Genomic DNA, 17333 nt, shown 5'->3' with positions numbered 1-17333 from the left:
ATAAAAAAAGGAGGCGGGTGCGTCTTGCTCAGTGTGTGCTTTTCATGCGTGCATGTCTATTCGTGCATTTAAGTGTGAGCCCATGTGTGCAAGAGACCTCCAACAGAAGATGAACTGCTGACATGCCAGACCCCACAGTAAGAGAGGAAAGATGAGAAAAGGGAAAAGGAGCTGTCATAAACATGGCAATCAAAGAGATATGAAGCGGGAGGTGGGGATCAAAGAGCAGAAGGAGAAGAAAGAAGGAATTAGTTCCCTTATCTTCTCTCTAAGCCAACTGTGTACCTTACAATCCGCTCTAGCTCAATAAATGGCTGCAAAGAAAAATACTTTCTGAATTACCAGCAAAACTGAAACTTAGCTACCGTTGAGTTCAACCTTTCTGCACCAGAGGGTGTTTAAGCACCGTGTGCAGTCTTGCTCCCGTAGTCTAAAAATTAAACAAACTATGTTGAGTCTGTTATTATATTACTCAAGCATGTAATATCACACGTTGTTTTTTGTGTCATCGTTTCAACAATAAGTACAGAAAGATAGGGCATAAAGGAGAGGAGAGAGACTAGGTGTGATATGCGAATGAGGTGGTGACCTGGGTGGATTTAAACCCACGGCACAGTGGGTTAGTTGTACGGTACGTGTTGGGTTTGTGGGTAGATTCCCACTTAGCCACAGACCTCTAGAGCAAAGTTTAAAGGCCGGTTCACTGTGTGTTGCCGTGAGTCCACAAACAGCTGCTGAGTGGTGCCCCTAGAGCACATTTATCACCCTTGACACCATATGGAGTCCTGGGAAGTCTTGAACAAACACACTGCAAACACATTGCCTAAAGATATACCCACATATGTGCACACTTTACATGTCCATGCACTGTACTTTACACACAATAAGACAAATCTTCACAAACAAACTATAAGACAGGCAACATTTAAACCTAGTTACATGTACATACACAGAAACATCCACACACACAACCATTAAACATTATCTGTATATTTCTTCTAAATCTGCACATTTTGCACATCTTCTGACATCAGTCATTTACTTTAGACAAGTGAAAATGTGCACATATAGGACAGACACAAAACTCTTTGTCAGTGGAAGCCTATCTCTGCTTGTGTTGCTGCCCTTATTTCCCCGAGGACGACTCCGGGGAGCCAATTGGAGCAGTTACACATGTCGACACTTTCATGCAACCATTTACCACAGCACACCTGCCCAGTAGCTCTTTCAATCAGCTTTACAGTCTGTAACTCTCACACAGACACATACTGTAGACTGTATGCTGTAAATTCAACAACACACTGCAACACACAGACACACACAGACAAACTTAGCTGTCTCATTTTTATAGTCACACACACACACACACACACACACAAATATTCACATGCACTTCCTTCCACTTTAATCTTTAGGACAGGCAGAATCTATGATTGATTTATTTTGAACCACTCCCCAAAGGTTTTTTTTTTTTACGGTACTGAGCCAGTACTCAATCTGATCACAGCATTAGCTTTCTATGTCAGCAATTTATGTATGATTCCTCTCCCTTATCCAGAGATTGTGTGGGTCTGAATGTGTGTGTTTGCAAGCAAGCTAATGAGGGATGGAGAGAGACAGGGAAAGAGGCGGGAAGAAATGTGGAGAGAGAGAGGGCGAGACACAGGAAGAAGGAACTGGCACTGTGATGAGTGTGTACTGTAAGTTAGCAAACTGTCTGTAGCAGACGCCCCCATGGTTTTGGGTGAGTCACTCTCTGCACTTGCAAGCTTGCATCCAATCTTATATGCCTTAATATGCAACACAGTTCCTGTGTGTGTGTGTGTGTGTGTGTGTGTGTGTGTGTGTGTGTGTGTTTGGGTGTGTACATTCTTTAGAAAACTCTAAAAAAAAAAAGCCCAACATGCACCCCGCTTGCTCTGTGAAAGCAAAGCTCTGGCACAACAAAGCCAAAGCGCGACACACCCCTCAACCGTCATGCTACCATCCTCTATTCACTGCCTGGTGCTAAGTACCATCCGGATGACTGTGTCTAATTTTCACTGGATATTCCATTTCCATTTGAAAGGTTGTTAGTGCCGATTGAGCAGTGTTATCGTGGCTGTGCAGACAGAGAGAGGCTGCCCTGCTCCTCCCAGCCTCAGACGGAGAAGCCATCGATTTGATTCAGTCTTAAAAGCCGGGTCGGCCTCAACAATGGCAGCTTATGGAAAAACCATTACCCCAGGTGTATTCTCAAATGGTAACCAACATGCATGTTGCCATCACTTTCCTTTCTCTCTCTGTCTCTGATTATCCTCCACAGCACCACAGATGGAGAGGAGACAGAGGCGAGAACTCTGTGGGTTGCTTCTCAATGGAGTATGCATCCTCTCTAAGTGAGTCATGCAGCCTTTCTTTGCACTTCTTGTCCAAGGCCACCTACCTTACACCTCCACTCTGGCACAGCTACTGCCGAGTTACTACGCCTGCTCATCTATTACACTACTCACAACCTCGCTCTGACAATGTAGAAAAGTTGAAGATGACTCATGTGATCCAGCTGAAATGCCCGCTGCTGAACTAAAACTAAAAATTATATGTGCTGTTTAAAGCCGAAAGCCATAACTTAATCGTATTAGTTAGAAAAACACTATTTATTGTCATTTTTCTGGTTAAATGGTGTTAAATGTTATGAATGGCATATGTATTGGGGTTGGACTGACTGTCAATGTGATGCTATTCAATCTCATTGCTCTGGGTAGTTTGTTATAGCTCACTCTGTCTGATTGTCAATGCTAACAGTTTGGAAAAGGATGCATTGTTTTGCCATTGTTGTTACAAAAATAAAGCATGAGTGGAAGATAAACTCCTTAGTGTTTTCAGTGCCACAGTGAAGCCACAGATGGAAACAACCAGCTGAATAAAATTCAAAATCCTGCTGCCTCTTTTGACCAGGTAATCTACAAGCTAATATTAGCATCCAGCTGTCCACATGAATTATTTTACAATAAAGTCACTATACATCCATGTACCATACGTACATGTCCATATTGTACATGCTCGTAAGACTACTGTATACACTTGGATTTAGGGATGCAAGCACCCATTTATTTTCATTGTCGATTCCTTTTAGTTGACAATTTTCTTAATAAAACATGTCAGAAAAATGCGTATTATACTTCTCCATAGCCCAAGATGACATCTTCAAATGTTTTGTTTTGCCCGACCGACAATCTGAAACCCAAAGATATTCCCGTTAGAAAGAAAGAAGAAAGAAGCACTTTATTAATCCCTCATTAGGGAAATTCTATTTACTGTGTTCAACAAAGAAAAACATTGAAGAATGAATAAAACAATTATTTAATTAACATTTTCAGTTAATTGACTAATTGTTTTAACTCTACTTGAAATACTATTAATATGGGGTACTTGGCCTTATCTTACAACACATTCATTTTCATGAGATCACTAAAGTCTGTCAATAAAGTCATAATCTGCATGTAATGCTTTGTCAGTTGTGCTATATTAGTAATATGACTTTCTCTACAGTGTCTTTATTTTGTATAGGAAACATGTAAACAATTGTGAAACAATTTATATTACATTAATATTTTACAGCCTTGCTGCTCAGTATAGAAGGAGAAAACCATATCAGTAGTGATTTTGCTTAGTGTTTGACCTGCTGGCCTTGCATGTTTGAGGCCAGTGAGATGTATGTGTGTGTGGCAGTGTGAATCAGGTTAATATAGTGCAGAGGTTCAGCTAATTGGGTTAGTACATGGCTTGGCTAATTGGGTTAGCAGGGATTCAATGACAGCCACCATGCTGACAGACCCAGCTATCGACCCAATGGGTGAATGAAGGGGACAAACACAGCAGGTTCTTTCATTAAACAAGTGCAGGCACATGCAAACACAATGAGCTGCACATACACACACAAACGGGTCAGATTACAGTGGAATTTATTGCATCAGCTCAATTGTGACAGCGAAAGGGAGGAGGTGTACAGATCCCATCAAATGAAATACAAAAAATGCTTAAAATGATGACGTGGATTTACAAAAATGGTAACAAATGGCTAAAAAAATGTGGATTTGTGTGTGTGTCTGTGTGTGTGTTTGTGTATATGTGTGTGTGTGCGTGTGCACATGAAAGACTGAAGCCAAGTGTGTGAGAGAAAAAGAAAGAGACCACTTGGGACCTCAGTTCTCTTTCATGTGGAGGTGAATACATAAATAATAAAATTAAATGATCAAAAACAGCCCAAAATAGTCCCAGCCCTTCTCTCAATAATATACACACACCAAGTATCACACGTTCCCAATCCTTCAAAGTTGTATTAGTTGGTAATACTTTTCAAATGTAATAATCGATGTATTTTAATGTCAAAATCGCGACAAAAATATCTTTTATGCGCAAGTTAGACAATGACTAAAATGACCCAGGTATAGAGATAACAGTCCTCCTTGATTAATATGTCATTTTAGAAAAAAAAAGGAATAGAATAATGTGTTCGTGTATATTCAGGCTTTGATGTGCGGCCTTCTTCCATAGCTACCCATTATCTGATGGTAGCTAGGTGCACTCTGCAAGGTGTCGGGGGAGCGAAGTACTAAATAAAGATATTCTCAAGGTTTTCAGGCACCGAGAAATCTCAACCCCAGTTGTGTCACTTCACTTCCTCGCTTAACACAATCTGCTGCCTCCTAAAATAGCACAGAGTTTCTCTGAAGCTATTGCTCTTGACTTAATACCAAGACAGACAGATACAATCTGTATAAAAAAGCCAATGCAAAAAACCACAACATCCACAGCACGACAAGCACACAGACCCGCTGCAAGATTCACTTTGTGTGATCCGGCTGGGTGCTATATGTGATACGTACACGCAGAGTTTGGCTGGCTTAGGTTTCGAAATGGGAGGATCACACATCTGTGATAGTGTGCTAAACATTTTTGCCTTGCAACAAATTACCTTTATTTTGCTTTTGAAAACCTGAGTACCGGTATAACTGTCAAGCCAACGTATCCTTGTGTAAAGAGATTTTTCAAAATCTCGAAACTTGCCAAATACCACATTCTAAACGGATTACTCCCGTCTTGCTTACATTTAGATTTTCATGTGAACCATTTCTTAAAGTCAAAGGCAACCTCTGGAGTGGAGTTCAGCTAAAGTGATCTCTCTTTCCACAAGCCACTCTTATTAAGCAGCACCACTAAATGCCTGAGGATTCTCTTACTAAACTAATCAATATAGGATCTGCCTCGCCACGCTCCCCGGAGCCTTCCAACTCCACCCTTCATTCTTCCTCCGGCTTTCACTGTCCATACAGTCTCACTCATTCATACTCGGCGAGAGGGGTGAGGCGGATGCTACTGTGTGTTTGTGTGTGTGTGTGTGTGTGTGTGTGTGTGCATGCATTTGTGTGATCCTGCACACCCGAGACAGTTCTGATATCAAATGCAACGCTGTCTTAAACCTCGGGAGGTGAAACAGGTGAAAATGGTCCTCTGAGGCAGAGCCGAGGAGCAAACCGCCTGTTAATGAATAAATAACACACTAGTCAGCATGAATGCTCAGCTGTCTTCGCGCTCTTTGAGTGCAGAGGCTGATCTTCCATCGCCAACACCTGTGCGACTGTCAGAGGAATCAATAAAGAGCTACTGTTGCAAAGGTGAACTCGCCCACCAGAGCACACCATGCTTACACTGGCTGTCTGCGTCTCAAACAGGAAGGAGACAATAATGGCAGAGTGATACACCTCATATTCATGTTAATCCCATAACTGTGTTGCCAATTAGAACAAAACATACACATAAATGCTTACTGTTAATATGCAAATACAGACAGATGGATTGGAAAGGTGTAGAAACACACCTACATGCACAAACACAGCCAAACATACTCATTCATCATGACTGGCTTTATAATCAATCATTCTGTAGCCATCCCCTTATCCCAGTTATGTGTATAGAAGTAAAATGGTATTCTTTGAATTATTTCATGCAGACATTTTCTGTTTTCATATTGCAATCTAGCTGCTGAACATGATGTCATCATTCCATGATCTCAAATGTGCTGATGCAACAGGCCTGTTACTAACTGTGGTTGTGTTTGCTATATGATGGTAGGAGTTGGAGTTACATTATGAGTACTACATACTGCCGCTCTGTGTGTTTAGACTGAATCTAGTAGTAGATTTGCTCGGTAGGAGTGTAAAGCAAATTCTGACAAAACACACCTGTGGCCAACAAGTCGTTGGTTTAACGCTTGGCCCAAACCAGAGTATGAAAAGTGATTATCTAACGCTTGCCTCTTCCTTTAAAGCAAAGGCAGGCGATATTTTTATGTTAAAGTATGTCAATCTTACACCATAAAACAAAGCACAAGTGCATTCCGTCCCCGCTAATGAAAAGCAGATGATTAGTTCTGTTTGCGCAGATTAAACTGCTGTTGGTATGAACACTTCTCTCTGCCCACAAGACGTGACAAACGTTAAAAATGAAAAACAAAAGGGTCTCCTCTATTTTGTGATGCACTAAGTGGAAAAGTCCAGCAGCAAACAACAGAAAACTGAGGTGACAGTGGGGTGTATTGCTAGTGCAAGAAAAGGTAAAGAAAAAGATTGATTTGACATTATTTAAAATTGTGAGGCAAAGTTGTGCTGGTCAGTACGTCTTCATCTTGATTGATGGACGTGGGGTCTCCACTGAATATTTTGGCGGCCACAGCTACACTGAATTTGCTTTTAAACTACAGTGGCGTTCTAGCTCCAGTGTGTGCCTCTCATGTATTACCATTACATTTGAGTCACAGGGCCAAGCATTTCCAGATAAACCAAATTGTTTTTCCTTTTGTTTTGTAATATAAATTACTGGAAATAAACATCAATGCACACCAAGAATAATTAAGTTTTACATTTTAGTTCACATAATACAAATTGAGCATGTCTAATGAAGAGGCACAACCTGGGGCAAAAGTGGCACCTACAATGGTTCAAAAAGAAGACAGTAACCGGGAAAAATGATGAAAAGCCACACACACATACACACACACACACACACACACACATGCATGCATGCGCAAACACACACACACACACACACACACACACACACTCTCTCTCTCTCTCTCTTCTCTCTCTAAGGGCGAGAAGGCTAATTAATTAAAGACCATATGACCACTACATATGAGTTGAGGGTTGAAGGAATGTTTTCTCTACGGAGACTATTATTGTAGTATTATTACTCTAAAAAACAGCTGATAGGAAGTTTAGACTAATGTTTTATGACTGCTAGAAGTATGGTTTTAATTATTGAAAATAATGTACATGCAAGCAGATATACACTGTAGAAAATTATTGTACATTTCTAGTAAATAAAGCACCAAAGGTTTCACACAAGCTTCAGAACAAGAGCATGTTTCCTCTCAGTTCATGTGATTGGCTGCTAGGTGGGGCCCATTGTCTACCTGCAATTGTTGAGATGCAATGTTCAGAACAAGCATTTTAGTTATGTTCTTGTATTATGATTGTGTCACATTAGACATAAAGGGGAGTTAACAGAATAGCTACGGAAATCACTACTTTTCTTTGCTGCTTTATTTATTGTGTTGTATATAGTCATGTTCAGGGACATTATGCTGTAATGCTGCTGAGACATAAATCAATACTTATGAATTACAGTCCTCCTACTCTAATGGCAAGCTACTGCAGTGCTGAACCTAGCCTGAAATGTATTTAGTGCACACTGAGATGACGGATGCTAAACCACCCGTGCACTCAAGGATTAATGAGGGGGATTCTGTATATGGATTGAAAAATTAGGACATGCAAGTGACTGTTGTGAACTTTCCATCAATTAATTTTATTTGACACTTTATTGATCATTGGTTGATATGGTGATCTCATTGTGTTTAAACTTGGTATTATACAGTATGTGCTTGATGTCAATGTTCAGGTCACAATAGGACAACAGAAAAGTAAAAAAGAAAACTACTCAAAAGCTATTTTTTCCCATTCTATTCGCATGCCAGTCCTTTTCTTTCTTCTTTCAGTGCTCATTTCTTTGTTTCCTCCCTTGGCCTCTCTAATGCCTCTTTTTGCCCTATACACAGCATTAATAATTAAGAACATTTTATGCAGACAGTGAGTGGTGCCCTGAGCCCTTTAGTCACGGATCTATGGCATTAATGCTGGGTGGCAGGCCAGTTTGAGGCCCCGCACTCCAAGTCCAGGCCAGGACACATCTGTCTGGCTGACTGGCCAATCTACGGCCCCCGATCCCTGAGCTATTATGCACACAGCTGAGATGCACACACACACACACATGTGCGCATATACACTTTGAGGATTCACGGACCATTTATTCCGGGATTTGTAGAGCTCGCATCACACTTTTGCACCTACAACCGAAGGACTCAGACAATGACATTTTCACAAAACCCTAAATAACCGTGAGCCCAGTGTTCTCTGTTCTCTCGTATGACACTCCAATCCTCACTGTCAGACACCCCGTCATACTCACTCACTTTGTTCTAAGAATTTTGTGTGTGTGTGATAACTTACTGAGTGGGAATTGATCACTCATTGATCATGAAGATCATGAAGGTAGTTTAAATCCTAAGTTTCTGATTGGCTTAGAGCCTTCTTAAAAAAAGCCTGTAACCTTCTAACTGGTATTTCGAGCAATGTTAAGGCTCCAATAATAATTTAAATCAAGCCAAAGAGCATTTAGGACAATTTTAAATTAACAAAAATTTGCTCCAACAATAGTAAGGTCATTGGTACCAGGATTGTGCAATACTACTTACATTTGAATGAAACGCTCTCGTTATAATACACTATTATTCTTTTTTACACATCAACTTTTCTCAGTTGTAGACAGCATATTACTATTTTCTCCTGTGTGTGAATCTCCCAAAAAAAGCCAGTGTAGCATCTTTGCTAGCTAGCAACATATATGTACGAAGTGTGAAGAGTGAACCGATACATGTAAGTTTGTGTGAAAACTCATAATCTCACAACGTGCCACAAACTCCAGTTCTTTCTATTATTTTCCTCCACTTTCACTGGTTTTTCTTCTTGGTGCTGTATGTTTAACGAAGTAGAGTCCTAATTTGCGTCAGTTTGTTTCTACCCTTGAGCATCTTTGTATTGATTTTGTATTTAATCGCACACCCTCTAAAATGTGTTGCTTTCAGTCTAAACATGTTTGTAGTACCATGTGACTTTAAAGGTAAGGCTGTAAGAAAGAATAGTACTGTGTTTTACACATTGTGACAGCATGTAAAAATAAATAAATAAAAGACACCTTATACGATGTACCTGTACAATCCATTGCAATTCACTACAACAGCTTTGAAATAAATTCTACCTTTACTAAGATTATAATGTTGGCTCTTTGTTGACATTGTTGGAAATTGAGTGAATTAAATTGTATTTTTATTACTGTGGTCATTTTGTCCTCCCTATTTCCATACATGAAATGGCCTGAACATTAGAAACACCTCCCAATATTAAGCAGTCGAGTACAACACGATCGCTAACTATGACCTCAGTGGTAAAACATATAATTTTACTAGCACCTCTATCACAGTGTAAAGAAAAACATTACAGGCGTCATATTGGACTGCATTATATTAAAGTGGATACTAAAGTGGAAATTGAGCATATGGGTGTTGAGAGAATAGATGGGAGAGAATAGATTATAATAATGAATGACAAGAAATCATGCATGGGGATTAAGATGATATAGCGTGTACAGGAAAGTATAGGTATAGTGTGGGAGAAAGCAGGTAGGATATGTGACCTAAACAGCCACTCAGAAATATTACTCTCTGACAGACAATATATGTATGTTTCATATACGTAGGCATGTATGAGAAGCAGACGCTATGAAGGCAGACAGAGCACATAAACTGTGGTACAGATGTGCAAATGAACCTGAGAGAGAGTTTTTTTCTATGAGATGAAGGTGGGAAGGGATGATGGGATGGAAGGTGGATGAGAGGGGAGGGAAGAAGGAAGGGAGGGAGGGAGGGAGAAAATAGTGCTCCAGTCCTGTCGCCTTGGGTGCATCAGCAGCAGGAATTGTTCTCTGCCCTGTGGGGGCCATCTGACTGTTCTGTCACCCTCCACAGAAGACTGAGTCTGCCTTAAAGTGCTCGGCCCGTGCCTGCAGTTCAACATGCTTGATGTTTAATACATACACAGGGAGAATATTGAGAACGCCTCAGGAGAAATGCAGTACACAGGCTGTAAAGGAGCGAGTTTTTTTTATCAGTTTGTAGAACAACCAAGAATAGAGGAGCTCCTGTACAAAGTGCGCGTGGGCATGCTGTGAACATAATTGCCCAGAATTCGAACCAGCACTGGAGCTCAATCGCAAATTTGAAATATACGAGATCCAAGATTTAAGCACCTCTCAACAAAACGCACTTGTAGTGAGTGGGGGACAGCTTTATACTGGTGGTTGTATAATGCACTGACTTTTTCTGTACCAGGAAACATACATCATACGTGATGCTTCAGTCAAAAACAGCTGAAATGCTTCTCCTAGTGTGCTCCTGCACTGCAATCAGAGCGAGTGTGGTGTAATTCAGGGCATCACTCCTCAATAAGGCAGGAGAACTCGCCTCAGGGGTGACCCTCCTGCTTAAGTCAACACAATGAGTGTAATGAGGTGAAACACACGCACATGGACACACACACACACACACACAAACACACACACACATGCACGCAAGCAAGCACGCAAACACACACACACACACACACACAAACACACACACACTGGAGATGGGAACCCTGGCTGCATAGTAAGTGGATTTCATTCATCTACATGCACTGAGCCTGCTAGAGAAGTTCTAGTCACACCCACACCTTCAGCAGCACAGTGGGCGCTTCCCTACAGGTGAGAAAATCATTACAGCGTGATTAAGAGAAATAGTTGGGACAATGATTAAAACTGCTTAAAACTACTTAGCATTCATTTCAAGCTACTAGACAGCCTTAATGTAAGACAAGTGTGTATTTTAACAGTCAAAACTTGAACTATTTTGGTAAAACAAATCCTCCCCATTGTCCCCAAACCTCTGTTTCAGTTAGACATGTCTGCGTCTCCTCTTGTGCACCTCACAGTCTCTGAGTTCATCAGTTCTGCGTCCATAATTAATCAACCCTGCTGTGACTGGTGCCTTTCCCTCATCATCACGTAGAGCAACCCACGCCCTCTGGGCCATCAGCGGATTAATGATGAGCGCCTGTGATAGGAGATCCCTCACCAAAGCTTTATTAATTAGCCTTGCGCCGACACAGTGGCCGCAATGTGCAACACATGTTCACTCTAATCAAAACTTTAAAGGGAACATGAACGACCTCCCAATCTCCCACCCTGCATGATGTTAAACCTTGATGCGCGCATGCAGAGTTAAGGGTGTTGCTGGGTGGGAAAGTGCACCATTTCCAAATTAGCAAGGCAACTTTCACACATCGCTGACCAACCGGTTATGGTGCACTTTACTAAGGAGCCTATGAATAATTGATCAGACAGGTGGGATCGAGTGGGGAATAATTTAGAAGCGATAAAGAGGGACAGGTACGCTGAACGGTCCAAAACTGTCCAGATGTCACCAAAGTCGAACACAAATGAAAGGGATCAGATGTAATGTACTCACTCGCCTCCTGGTGCGTTAGAGGAGCATCCCGGTCTCTCGCGGCCAGCTCTTCAGATGAGTTCTCCTGGGACAGCGCGCTTTGATCCTCACTATCATTCTTTGCCAGGCTCCAGCCTCCTCACAGCCTCCCCTTACTCTTCTTCTTTGGCATTACATGCAAAAACAGCTGCATGCCCAGTGAAATTCGCTTAAGACTGTTGTTTCAGGGTTACAGGCGGCCGTCGCTCAGTATGTGGGGCAGGAGTGACAGCAGCGGATTCCTATTTGAGGGAAGCTGACGCGCAACCGGAGGGGCTCGCCTCCTGCCTTTCTCATCTGGCTCCATCAGCTCTCGGTAACGCAGCACCATGTGACTGAAACCACTGTCAAATTGGACACATTAACAAAATCGGTTTCCGGTACTGGCTTTCAAAATAAAACATTCATTCTCAAATGAACGTTAAAAATGTACATGTTAGGCCGAACATCTGGAAAAAAAGAGGATTAGACCTCAATAACAGCAAGGAGAAAAAAAAAGGCATAATCTCAAATGAGGAAATTGCAAACATAACAATAGCAATTAGAAACACATGCAACTGGGAAAACTTAAACAATTTTTTACATAGGCCTCAGATTTATTGTTATTTAACATTAAAAGGTTTACTGCAAATATCAATGACAATGAACATTTCTTTTGCAGCTTTCAGACACTTTTAGCAAAGAACTAAGGCTGGTACGGATTAAATCAATATTACAAAATAAATTAGAAAGTGTTCTGATATTGATTTACAGTATATCACGTTAAATCATTTCAAATATTTTCAATGCAATGAACTCTGTTTCAGTTAGCTTAGCTACAGTTCTCACTATCTTCCAACACCAGCTTCTAACATTAAGGAGTCACCAGCAAAGAAAGCAAAACCTTTGGCAAGCCAACACCCCGACATACAGTATGACAACAAACAGGGGCCATATACCTGCGAAAAGTGGATTTATATTCAACAATTGCTGAAACAATTACTTCAAAGGTATGCCTATGCTCATGTTACTGTTTCTGCTAACAAGTTAAACATGTTTAAGTTTGCATTATTTGGTTTGTTTGGCACATTTGTATTTTTGCCAAATTCATTTATTTGTTACTTCTTTTAATTGCACATTATCATTTGCAACTAATAGCCTAGTCTTATTAGACCATTACACATTCTGGTCCATTTTACATAACTTTACCCAACAGAGAGAAGTAATGGCACAAGTTCTCCTGCTCAAAGTCCTTAGCTACGGTCAGATACTAAGAAATAACCTAGCTAGCATTAATACAGGCATACAGGTACAATTTTTATTGAAATAAGCTGACACATTGTTTTTAGAAATCTTGTTTTACCTAGTAAAACTTTATTTATCAAAACAAAATTTCAATGTAAAACACATTATTTCATAATGGTCTACGTCATACATGCCCCAACCTCTCAGCGGTTTCCAATTTATGGATATAGACTATATATAATCCAAAGATTATAAAAAATATTAGCTAGTATATTGATCACATAAAAAAGAACGTTTTTCTTTTTTCAAATGTCCACAGTTGTACAACAGGCCACAGTTATTGGAAAAAAGTTTCAACTACTTCAAGCATTTATTTTGAAGGAAACCTACCTAATATCCTGTATTGTCCCATCTTGTGACTGGCTTGAGGCACCTGTAAAGGCACCCATTCAATTAAAATGACCTCACAGACGACTGCCCACAAGCGGCCAGTATTAGAATAACACCAACTGTGATTCTGGCACCCAGTATTTCTTCACCAAAGCATCATCCTGTTATGAATTATTAACATGCTCCTCATAATAGCCTCTGTATTTATTCTTCATTGAGTCTGGAACTTTCTTAATGGCAAAATAGTGAATAAAAATCAGATGAGACTCTGCCTCCGAGGGCACATGCATAATCCTAAACTTTAATAAACCTGGGCCTAAGTAAAGAAGCATTCATATGTTTAGGACAGCAGGTGGTGGCTGTTATTTGCAGCTATTTAGGGTAGTTTGTGTTGATAAATGTCCTGTAGATCTGAAGATAGAAGCTCATATAGCTGATTTAAGGTTAGGTTATGATGTATTATTTCCCACAGTTGGTGTCAGGTACACCAATGCAAAGTAGTCTGTGTTGTCTCTGTTGCACAGCAGCACCCCCGGGGGACAAACAGTATTTCAGCCCGAATAATGGCATCTTTTTTAAACCTGTGGTACGGGCTTTTACCACAATTATTTGGGGAAGTTATTCTGGGTGCTGTAAGCACAAGAAAGGAAACAATCTACTTTGATCTCATGTCTCCACCAGCCTCGCAAATGAGGAATTGGCTGTTAGATAATCATGAAACAGACAGCGTCTCCATGAGGAATTTTCACTGGGGCGTTTGAGCGCCAAAATGTGTGACAAGAGAAGGAAATAGAGAAACAGAGAGAAAGACAGAGAGAGTGGGAACTAGAAGCGCCAGCCTAAGACGCTTTCAGAGAGAGAAAAAGCCTTGTCCTTTTGAGGTCTTTTCTCTATTGTTGTCCACCCACTAGCCAGACTCCTGGGTCTCCTCCACAATGCAGGTCCCCTCAGACCAGCACACCACTGGCTGTCCTGTCACTTTACATTAGTGTCTTTCTGGAGAACAGCAGCCCCTGAGGGCCTGGACACACATGTCCTGAAAGAATGGTTCTGGACACACACACACACACACACACACACAAACACACAGAATGAGTCGATAAGGAGGTGTTGGGCAAAATGGGAAAATTGGGAACACAAGGAGAATTTCCATCACGGCTTCTAAATAGAACTGTAACAGTGACCTTATTTTAGCCTTGGCTCTTCTGTCTCAGTCTGACTCTCCCACCCACCAACCTACATACACACACAGACATTTCTTTTATGGCACACATTCAGAAACATAATCTCACAAGAAATGCAGTTGTGAATGAGTGAGCCTCATGCGTGCAAAATGTGCAGGACAGTCCCTAATGCATTCTACTAGCTCCTGCACTTACTGGCTTTATGCAGTGAAACATGACAGCTGTTACAACCACATTGGTTGATGCCACTGACTACACACACGGAAATAGTTCCTACATTTAATAACGTGTTAGACCAGCTGGTGTGCCCATGTTTACAAACTAGTGTTTCGGCCCAGATTTGTTTAAACTGACTTTGTTCCGACTTTATTTTAGGATTGTAGTTGTTCAAATGTTTCCAAATAAAGAAACTATGGCCTATTAGCCTGAATTTGGTGTGAAATGTGTAAAGAAAGGTTCAAACAAGGCATCTAGAATGTTTCTTAGAGATGTTCCGATAATAGTATAGGTATCAGGCCTGTATTACTCAATTCCGGTCTTGGACTCGAGTCCAGACTCAAGATCGGTTTTCTATGGACTCTGACTTGTCTCGGTCTCGGCCACTGGTCTTGCCAAAAATGGCATTTGGTCTTGACCGAGTCCAGGTGTCTTTATTATGTAAATAATAATATTGGAGGGAAAGTGAAACCCAAAAAGATTGTCTTATACTGTCATGCATAAGACCTTTTTTCTGTCCTGGACTTGGTCTTGACTCGTACTGGAACCTTTTTGGACTCGGTCTTGTCTTGGACTCAAATTTCTTTGGACTCGGTCTTGACTTGGACTCGACTAGTCCTGGTCTTGGACTTGTCTTGGACTCGACTAAGCTGGTCTTGACTACAACCCTGATAGGTATCGCCTCCGATACTGCCTAAAACGTTGATATTGGTATCTGGAAGTACTGGAGTTTATGCCCTGATCCAAATCCACATAATAAAACCCCAAAGAAAATCAACGTTAAAGTAGCTTATTTATAAATGACTGTCAAACTGGATTAAAAAAATCCTGTGGCATTCATTGTTTGAGAGTTTAACCTGAGCCAGACCTGCGACAAAGATAGAAGTCATATCACATCCCTGCAGGGACAGCAGTACACAGTTGTTATAACATGATAAAATATACAACACACTGGTATCGGCTCAGTACTCGGTATTAGCCGATACTCAAGTTCAGGTACCAGAATCGGTATTGGGAAGAAAAGAATGATATCGGACCATCTCTAATATTTCTATGTGAAATAGATCTGAATTTGAATGTTTTACACAGTAAAAGGTAAAAGCATCATCATTGAAACAAGCTCAATGAATTGTTAAACTTGAATTTTCTTTCTTGAACTTCAATGATAAAAACCAATCTTAAATCAAGGTCCACGTTGACTTTTCCAGAGATTTTAACTCGATTTCATTGCCTTCGTCATCTTTGTTGATGTACAGGCTCTTTGTTGGTTCAGGTGGACCTTGAGCACACACCTGAGCGAACTAGTAGCCTATGTGCCTAAGGACGCCTTTAGAAGACTAGAAAATACAACTAGAAAGTACTGGACTAACATAGTGATCAGAGAAAACAGGTGGGGTCGTGATGCTACTTCAAACTGATCACGATGCTTCTTTTTTACAGGTTGTTCTCATGATGAAAGAACAGCCTTTTTTTTTTTTTCCTCAACCGATTAAAAAAAAGAATTCGTGCTTGCTCGAGGTTATTTTTGGCTGTAGTGGGGAGGAGCTGCTGGGCCCGGCTGGACCAGGTGGGGAGGGCGGTGCGGAGCAGAGAGGAGATGGAGCGCTACTTTAAAGGAGCAAAGTGGAGGAATGTGTGATGAAATAAGATGTGAAGTGCTCCCTCACTCAGCTCGCAGACGAGTATAAAAAATTCATAAAGCTGGTGCGAGAGAGAGAGAGAGAGAGAGAGAGAGAGAGAGAGAGAGAGAGAGAGAGAGAGAGAGAGAGAGAGAGGTGGGACCTCCACTCAGAGAGAGGAGGAGGAGGGTGACTGAGAGAGTTTATTTGAAATATTTAACTTTTTTTTTTTATAAATCATAGCGAGCAATGGCTAGGCAAATTGAGATTAAAACAAAGGGTGTGTGTGTGGAGAATAGCAGGGCCAATGATGTAAGGGGTGATGCTTTGTGCAGAATGAGAAACTTATTTATTAAAAATAGCAAATTAACAATTTCACTAGAAAGTGCACTGAGATAAAAGGTGTTTTACAGTGCCCAAGATAGAGGGGGCCTGTAAGAATTTGAGTGAGTTTAAACGTCTTTAAAAGACGTGTGGTGAAAAAAACAACCTGGCTTCCATTTTGAATAATGACCCTGTATTTTTTTAAAAATTCTTTTTAAACTTGTCAGGTGTCAGGGGTGCATCTCGTCATACAGTCACAAGATGGCGCCTGTCCTCCATCATCAGCAGCGTCATTAACAGCAGCTCATTTAACTCATAGGCTACATGTCTTTAATCCAGTGTCCCTTCTCAGCACGCGCTCACACGCGCGCCTTCACACACTGTAGTCTTAATCCCTCAAAATTTAATGAGCTGTTGAGAACATTTAAAGGTTCCACACAAAGAAATGCCAGGAATTGACTTTATCATTTTATTTGTGATGCTAATTGATATTATCAGCATTTTAATTTCTCCTTTAATATATTAGATTGATGGATAGATTACTGAATTAATTACCTCTGTTTGAAATTAACAAACGCGTCTCTTGTGACACACCGCAGACAGCGTCCGGAAACCAGTTGACGCCCTAAGTGAGCCACATATCCCAGCCCCAGCCCACGGTTGACTAGCCCAACACCAACACCCCCCCCCCCCCCCCCC

General features: G+C 41.0%; 2 protein-coding genes and 1 long non-coding RNA gene across 7 annotated transcripts in view; 1 reads left to right on the top strand and 2 right to left on the bottom strand.

Moving 5' to 3' along the window:
• LOC117947463 (cAMP-specific 3',5'-cyclic phosphodiesterase) overlaps nt 1-12006 on the bottom strand; it is a 35897-nt gene extending 23891 nt beyond the window's left edge. Inside the window, exon 1 of one of the 4 annotated variants that reach the window (XM_034876419.1) lies at nt 11660-12006. The gene's annotated coding sequence lies outside the window, so the exon portion shown is untranslated. The remainder of the gene's footprint in view (nt 1-11659) is intronic. The other 3 variants (XM_034876418.1, XM_034876417.1, XM_034876416.1) reach the window with 3 other exon arrangements.
• LOC117947508 overlaps nt 1-17333 on the bottom strand; it is a 1113976-nt gene that overhangs the window by 566404 nt on the left and 530239 nt on the right. The window lies entirely within an intron of this gene.
• Nucleotides 17328-17333, top strand: part of nkain4 (sodium/potassium transporting ATPase interacting 4) — a 47473-nt gene continuing 47467 nt past the window's right edge. The window contains exon 1 of one of the 2 annotated variants that reach the window (XM_034876477.1): nt 17328-17333. This exon is cut by the window's right edge and continues 328 nt beyond it. The gene's annotated coding sequence lies outside the window, so the exon portion shown is untranslated. The other variant, XM_034876476.1, reaches the window with a different exon arrangement.

This window comes from Etheostoma cragini, chromosome 7 (genome assembly GCF_013103735.1).
Source record: "Etheostoma cragini isolate CJK2018 chromosome 7, CSU_Ecrag_1.0, whole genome shotgun sequence".
Taxonomy (NCBI): Eukaryota; Metazoa; Chordata; class Actinopteri; order Perciformes; family Percidae; genus Etheostoma; species Etheostoma cragini.
The sequence above is the reverse complement of the archived record's forward strand: the minus strand, read 5'-3'. Positions and strand labels throughout refer to the sequence as shown.